At 43.6% G+C, this 8,184-nt stretch overlaps 1 long non-coding RNA gene across 1 annotated transcript; it reads right to left on the bottom strand.

Annotated features, from left to right (window-relative positions):
* Positions 1–1,121: 1,121 nt before the first annotated feature.
* Positions 1,122–6,598, bottom strand: LOC110308969. Its single transcript, XR_002379645.1, has 3 exons — positions 6,555–6,598; positions 3,164–3,347; positions 1,122–1,448 (listed from the first exon to the last, which is right to left on the bottom strand). It is a non-coding gene; the product is annotated as an uncharacterized LOC110308969 (long non-coding RNA).
* Between the last annotated feature and the right edge of the window lie 1,586 nt (positions 6,599–8,184).

The following is an 8,184-nucleotide window of genomic DNA, read 5'->3' as shown; positions in this document are numbered from 1 at the left end:
TCTTGACTCTAGCTGCATTTGTATCAAAAGATGGCCTAGTCGGCCATCACTGGAAAAAGAGGCCCATTGGACTTGCCAACTTTATATGCCCCAGTACAGGGGAATGCCAGGGCCAAGGGGGGGGGACCGGGGGGGAGTGTATTGGGGACTTTTTGGATAGCATTGGAAATGTAATTGAGGAAAATACCTAATAAAAAAAAAAAAGAAAAACCAGGTATACTGGCATAGTGGCACATACCTGTAACACTAGGACTCAGCGGGCAGAGGCAGGAGGATTGCCATAAGTTCAAGGCCAATGTTGTCTACAAAGTGAATTTCAGGCCATCCATGGCTACACAATGAGACCCTGATTTGAAATAAATGAAGGCATAATTATATTACAAAAGAGAAATTTTATATATATACACACACATATATATGTATATATGTATATATATACACATATATATCTTCTCGTCTACATTTTTCTTTTACTTTAATATGTATGTATATTACAATTATATATATTCTATATAATATGTAATAAATTTATATTACAAAAGAGAAATTATATATCATATATGTGAATAAATGTGTGGTATATGATATAAATGTCATAAAATATATGTGATACATCCTATATATCATATATAACTAATATTGTATATTATTTTATATAATACATCACATATATTATATACATTTGATGCATATGTCATGTGTGCCAGGTGTGGTAGTGTATCACATATATGATACACACACACACACACACACACAGATATCATAAATATTAATATATGTAATATATTGATATATATGATATGTATCATATATAAATGATGTCATATATAATATGTACATAATATCTTTTTCATCCATCTATGATATGTCATATTTATATATGCTATATCATATATACCATATATAATTCCTTTGCTGTAATATAAATATATATATTATATATATAAAATACAATTGTGTGTGTGTGTGTGTGTGAGTAAAAGGAAAGATATAGAGGAATGGTGGCATCTGAGTTGAAGCCAACATGCCAGGGATCTTATGGATAAAACATCTAAAGAGGCATTACTGGATATATGAAACACAGTATTGTTTTAGTCTATTTGTTCTCCTACGTGTGTGTGGTTTATAAAGCACAGACGTCAACTACTCACTGGTCTAAAGGTCCAAGGTCAGGCTGTTGTCACTGGTGTTGCTGACTTAGCTCACATGTCAGAAGACAGGGAAGGAAAGGCAATCTCTTTCTGAGGTTTTCCTGTAGCCGTGGAACAATCGTAAATGAATCGCTTTCTGTCCTACCTCTCAGTTCTACCACACGGGGGCTTGTTGATGTCATCATATTTGATTGGCAGCTTTCTCCAGGCAGCAGGTTTGATTCATAACACAGTAAGAGCAGGAACATGGAAGGCCATGGTGAACATCCTCTTCAGTTCCGGGATTGCTTGACAGATCTAGAGCATACAGGTATCATCATCTGGACAGCCTCATGGCCATCCTACCATCTTTCTCAGAAGCGTTACTTATGGTCTTCTGGGTGGCAATGATGGCATGGGGTGTGGCCATATGTCCCTCCATGATGCCAAAGTTGTTATGGATGAGCTGGGTTGTGGGGGCAGTCTAAGTGGTTGGAGGTGCAAGAAACAGGGTTGACAATCTCGAATGTGATGTACTTTGCTGGTTTATGCCCATCTCTTACATGAAGATCCCAGAAGGGACCTTCTTGGCTTCATCCAGCCTTCTCTGTGGGAGTTGTCTTAGTCACTGTTTTATTATCGCTGACAAGAGACACCATGATCAAGCCAACTCTTATAAAATAAAGCATTTCATTGGGGGCTTGCTTATAGTTTTAGAGGGTTATTCTATGATCATTCTGGCAAGAAGCAAACAGGCACGACACAGAGCAGTAACTGGGAGCTTTACATACTGATCAGCAGACAGGCAGAAAGACACTGGGCCTGATGTGGGCTTTTGAAATATCAGAGCCTACCTCCAGTGACACACCTCTTCCAACAAGGCCACACCTAATTCTTCTAACCCTTCTCAGACAGTTCATCCACTGAGGACTAAGCCTTTAAATATATGAGCCCACGGTGCAGGGGTGGGGGTGTTTTCTTTCAAACCACCACAGTTAGGAAGACACTGCAAGCCTCCACAATGTACTCAGCATCATGACAACATTCTAGGCTGGTCTTCTCGGTGATGACCAGGCTGCCTTGGAGTCACCCTTGCTCCTGTAAATAACCCCACTTAACTCTGGATTCACTACACTAGATTTGTGTGCGATCATTTCTTTGGTTTGTAGTTGGTCCCCTATCTGGGGTGAATAGACATGTGTTCATGTCTCCCTGAAGAAAGTCACTCAACAAGAGATTGTGGACAGGAGCCACCACATCTAGTCTGGAATCCCTTTCCATGTTTAAGGTTCTCCCAACTTTTGGCCAAGCTTGGCTTCCCAGCTGTGTTTCCTGACCTCTTATTATCCCTGCAGGGGTCAGAGATGACTGGTGACCCTGGAAACTTTGTGCCATTTATCTATCCTGTATATAGTGTGGTGCTGTCTCTTGAAGCTGGCTTCTCATCTAAGGGCCCTATACCTAGTGCCTGTGTGTCGAGTAATTAATTCTTTAAAACAGAGGGTGGGGATATATGTTCCTTCCTGGTTGGGATTTCTTTTTTACTCTCTGATTTTTTAATATGTATATGTGTGAACCTGCATGAGTATATATGCTTGAGAGTGTGCAGGAGCCCGTGGAGGTCAGCAGACGATGTCCGATCTGGAACTGGAGTTCCAGGTAGTTTTGAGCTACCATGTGGGTGCCAGGAACCAAACTCCAGTCTTCTGCTAAACACTCACTTGTAACTGCTGAGCCATCTCTCCATTCCTTGGGCTGGGAATTTTAAAATGTGAGTGGGAAAAAACCCCAAGTCTTGTTATTCTACTGAGTAGAAAGAAAGAAGTCTGAGATTCTAGTAAGGGTAGAGCCACCAAATACCAGTGCCTGCCTCAAAGTTGACCTTTGTGTTTAGTAATTAGGCAGCAGCAGAGACTCTCCAAGAGTTGGGAAATAGTTGTCTAAGTGTGTGCAGCATGCAGACAGGAACATGAGGAATTCAGGAAGGCAGGCAGCATGCACTGTGTATAGACTGAGAAGGAGGCCCTACTCACCTCACAGGTGCTTCAGGCCCTCACATGACAGGCATTTTCCAGGATAATGAAGCAAAAGAAATGAGGCTCTGAACTGGTCTGAGTATTACAGCAAGTCATCAGTGTTGATGGGGGCTTGGCACAAGCCACATGGATCCGTTGGTAAAATGCTTGCTGTGTAAACTCCGTGGAATGAGCTCAGTTCCTACATCCCATAATGGAAGGAGAAACCAACTTTTAAAAGCCATCCTCTGTAAAACTTACACACACACACACACACACACATACACACACACACACACACACACATACACACACATACACACACACATACACACACACACATACACACACACACACACAACACACACACACTACCCCAAACAAATGTGCACATACAAACAAAAACATATACACTTATACATACAAAATAATGATGATGATGATGATAATGATACTTTTAAAAAATCTGGCTGGTGTGGCGGCATATACCTTTAATCTCAGCACATTCAGGAAGCAAAGACAGTCATATCTCAGTGAGCTTGAGGCTAGCCTAGGCTACAGAGTGATCTTGTCTAAAACAAACAAACAAACAAACAAACAAATAGTGAGCATGAAGAAAAATTGGTAATCCTGGGAGTTTAAGGCCTAAACTTATCATTTGAGGCCTGCTAGGCCAGCATCTGACTACCTTGTCTTCTCCCTAGACATAGACTTTAGCTTTTTTAAGGTTAATTTTATTATTTTTGTGTGTATGTGTGTTGTTGTTTGCATGTATGTCTGGGCACTATGTGTGTGCCTGGTGCCTTCAGAGGCCAGAAGAGATCCCCTAGAACTGAACTCATAGATGTTTATGGGTGTTGGGAATTGAACCCAGGTCCCCTGAAAGAGCAGTCAGTACTTTTAGATGCTGAGCAATCTCTCTAGCCCAGCTGTAGGATTTTGGAGACAGGATCTCACTATTCGTAACTTAGGCTGACCTTGAACTTGGGACCCTCTTGCATCAGCCTCCCAAGTACTAACTAAGATTAGAGGATGAATTTCCATGCCTAGGTGAACTCCCTTTTATGAATTACACGCTGATGAAACATGAAATCCTGTGTCTTTGCCGGGCGTGGTGGCACACACCTTTAATCCCAGGACTCGGGGGGCAGAGGCAGGCGGATTTCTTAGTTTGAGGCCAGCCTGGTCTACAGAGTGAGTTCCAGGACAGCCAGGGCTATACAGAGAAACCCTGTCCCAAAAAAAAAAAAAAAAAAAAAAAAAAAAATCCTGTGTCTTTAAGGAAAAGACTGAAATCTTGAACTTTCTTGATATTTGTATAAATTACACATATAAGATGACTAATGGATATTAGAAGTTTGCTAGAAAGAATACAACTCTCTTAGTTAGGGTTTTACTGCTGAGAACAGACACTGTAACCAAGGCAATTCTTATAAAAACAACAGTTAATTGGGGCTGGCTTACAGGTTCAGAGGTTCAGTGCATTATGAAGGCAGGAGCATGGCAGTGTCCAGGCAGGCATGGTGCAGCAGGAGCTGAGAGTTCTACATCTTCATCAGAAGGTAAATAGGAAGAGACTAGCATCCAGGTAGCTAGGGAGAGGATCTTAAAGTCCATGCCCACAGTGACACACCTGCTCCAAGGCTACCCCTCCAAATAGTGCCACTCCTGGGCTAAACATACAAACCATTGCACTCTCTCTCTAATATCATAGAAATCAGGCTTCATCAAGATTACTGTGTTGAAGGCTGGAGGCATAGCTCAATGGTTAGTGGAGACACTGGCTGCTCTCCCAGAAGACCTGGGGTCAATTCCCAGGACCCACATGGCAGCTCACAACTATCTGAAACCCTCACACAGACATACATTCAGACAAAACACCAATGCACAAAGTAAAACTAAATGAAAGGATTAAGGTGTTGAGAGTGCTGACTTGAATACCAGGAAGCACTTTCCTCCGAGCCCTTTATGACAGTGGCAGTAACTGCCTGCGGCTCAGGCCCTCGGCGGTTCAGGCGCTCTGCTAGCCAGGTCTGGCATCTAACATCCTCATTGTTACAAGGTGGCTGAGCACATCCATACACTGTACCTGAGCAGAGTTTTATATATGACTTATAAGATGAAACTACATCACTTGGACTGACTGATGGGAATCTGACACCCTTTTCTGGCCTCTAGGAGGAAGCTGCAAGCGCAAGCGCAAGCGCAAGCGCGCGCACACACACACACACACACACACACACACACTCTAAATAAAATTTTCTTTAAGAGCTGGACGTGGTGGCGCACGCCTTTAATCCCAGCACTTGGGAGGCAGAGGCAGGAGGATTTCTGAGTTCAAGACCAGCCTGGTCTACAGAGCGAGTTCCAGGACAGCCAGAACTACACAGAGAAACCCTGTCTCGAAAAACCAAAAAAAAAAAAAAAAAAAAATTTGTTTTTGAAGGATTATTTATGGGCTGGAGAGATGGCTCAGAGGTTAAGAGCACTGACTACTCTTCCAGAGGTCCTGAGTGTGATTCCCAGCACCCACGTGGTGGCTCACAACCATTTGTAATGGGATCTGATGCCCTCTTCTGGTGCATCTGAAGATCTTCAGCCCCCACTTCCACTTTTTTTTTTTTTTTTTCTTGACAGGATTTCCTCTACATAGCTCTGGCTGTTCTGGAACTCACTATGTAGATCAGACTGGCCTCAAACTCACAGAGATCCATCCACCTGCCTCTGCCTCCCAAGTGCTGAGATTAAAGGTGTGCCTCACCGCACTCAGCGTCAGACCTCAAAGAAAAACAAATGAAACTAAGAAATAGAGGAAACAAACTTTTCTTAACAAAGAGGTATGGAAGGGACATTAATCAGCAAGTTAACGTATTTCTGCAGCGTTAGTAAATAGGACTTGGGGAAGGGGGGGTATGGGGACATAATTAGAGAAGCGGGAAAGGACAGATAGACAAGAGCAGGGGGTTATGGGAGCATTGGTTCTCTGCGGCTGCTGGAACTTCCACAATCTTGGTGGCTCAAAACAGCAGAAACATACAGCAGAGAGATGACTCGGCAGTTAAGAGGGACTGTTGTGCAAGACTGAGAGGACTGGAGTTCAGATCCCAACACCCATGTAAAAAAAACCCAGAATGATCCTATGAACGCCTGTAACCCCCCCGCACCGAAGGCCTGGAGACCCCGCACTGAAGGCCTGACGACAGAAGGATCCCTGAGGTTTGCTGTCTGTCATGGAAGCTCCAGGTTCAGCGAGAGACAGAGGAACAGTGCAAAGAGGAAGAGGACACCTGAAGCTCTCCTCTGGCCACTACATGGGCATTGGTGCACACCCTTGCCTCCTCCCTCCTCCACATCACACAAACACACGAAAACATACACAATGAAAATAAACCCACAAGTGCTCTCTTACATAGTGCTGGAGGCCCAAAAGTCCACTGTGTGTATCCCTGAGCTGAAACCAGAGTGCCTTTTGCACTTCCTGTGGCCCCCAGCGTTTCTCGACTGGTGATGTCATTACTCCTGTAAGCTCTGCCTCCTCCACGGTCACAAGGCATCCTTTTCATCTGTGTAGTCTGCCTATTTTTCTCATAAGGTCATTTATAGTGGCATTTAGTGTCCTCCCTGATAATTGAGGATAATCTAATCTCAAATCCTTAATTATATCTGTAAAGACCTTTGTTCCAGGTAAGGTCATGCTTTTTCCAAAGCTTCTGTAAATGGAGACAAAGATACCCTTTTTGTGGGAGACAGGATTTATATATATGTTAGTCTGTAACAGTGGGAGAGAGCAAGGAAGAGGAAGAAAGGCCCTCCTTCTTAAGGGCTACCTTCGTTTAGACTAGTATTGTCCCCTAACCATTCCTTCCGATGTCACTGGCAGGGTGTTAGTGCTACGCATGGAACCTCAGCCACTGTCTTCTGAAATTCACTGGGCTTTTAGAGTTCTAGGGAAAAGGCCCTGCATCCAGCTTCACATTCCTCTCTTGGCATCCTTCTCCGGAGGCTGCCTACCCCAGACTTGATCACTCTCCACACCCTAGAAGAAAGGGCTCTCATCCCTTGCTCATCTTCAGAGCTGGCTCTTTTGGGGTCTCATGTCTGCCACTGACACAGTCACTATGGCCAAGTTAACTTAAGGCTCTGAGAAGTGGGTGAGATGTCCATCTTCTGTAGGAGGGTAGCACATGGACTTGGAGCAGGAAGAAGCAGTTTACCACTGAGAAAGATTGCAGGGAAGGCCTGCCCTAGAGCAGGTAAGAACTTTCCTGCCTTTCCCAGACCCCAGTGTGCCTCAGAGGAGACCCTGAGACCTTCATATATAAGCAGCAATGGTTCCTTGGGAGTCCTGGCTCAGATGGAGAAAGCACATTGTGATTTCTACTATAGCTTTGCACACGTTGTTGATTCCTGGATGAGACACTGGGAGGGCTCTTCCTCTCCTTTCACACTTCTACCGACATCTGGTCTATTGGGTCCATCTCTATGCAACCCTGGCTGATCCGAAATTCACTAATAGCCCAGGCTGACCTCAGACTTGGAGCCATCCTCCCGCCTCCGTTTCCTGAGTGCTGGGACTTCAGGTGTACATCACCACCCCGGCTCTCACAGAACTGCAAAACAAGTTTGTCACAAACCAGGAAAAGGCCTTTTGTCTCCAAGTACTCTAAAGGATTGTATTAAATTTATATATGAAGGTGGGCAGTGGTGATGCATGCCTTTAATCCCAGCACTTGGGAAGCAAAGGCAGGAGGGTTTCTGAGTTCGAGGCCAGCCTGGTCTACAGAGTGAGTCCCAGGACAGCCAGAACTACACAGAGAAAACCTATCTTGAAAAACCAAAAGGAAAAAAAAGTGTGTGTATATGTATACACACACACACATAGATACATATATACCTACATGTGTATATATACACACATACATATACATATATACATACACACATATGTATATATACATACACACATATGTATACACACACACACACACACACACACACACACACACACACACACACACATATATATATATATATATATA

Source organism: Mus caroli, chromosome 2 (genome assembly GCF_900094665.2).
Source record: "Mus caroli chromosome 2, CAROLI_EIJ_v1.1, whole genome shotgun sequence".
NCBI lineage: Eukaryota > Metazoa > Chordata > Mammalia > Rodentia > Muridae > Mus > Mus caroli.
Note: the sequence above shows the minus strand (reverse complement) of the source record. Positions and strands in the feature narration are given on the sequence as shown.